Source organism: Physeter macrocephalus, chromosome 14 (genome assembly GCF_002837175.3).
Source record: "Physeter macrocephalus isolate SW-GA chromosome 14, ASM283717v5, whole genome shotgun sequence".
Lineage (NCBI taxonomy): Eukaryota > Metazoa > Chordata > Mammalia > Artiodactyla > Physeteridae > Physeter > Physeter macrocephalus.
In genome coordinates, this window is record NC_041227.1 from 64,118,565 (window position 1) to 64,118,938 (window position 374).

The window sequence follows — 374 nt, forward strand, 5'->3', positions numbered from 1 at the left end:
AAAAAAAAAAAAAAAAAAAAAAAAAAGAATTAGATATGGGGCAGGTACATGCCAAGCACATGAATCTGGTCTCATCCTCACAACTACATGTGAAGTAGGTGATCTTATCCCCATTCTGTGGTTGGGGATATTTTAGCTTAGAGATAATAAGTAATCAAGGTGAAAGTATTTGATTCAGGAAGACCAGCTAAAACAGAGCTTGTAAACTGGTGGGACTCAGATGTTTTTGGATGGTCTGCCCAGAGCTTTAAAAAATTCCCATCTGGCAACACCGGACTAGCGCTCACAGGGCCACTGTTGAATGGAATTGAGTATCCCAGGGATGGACATGTGCTCTCTAGTTCATTCCAGCCACCCATCCCTGCTGTATTACA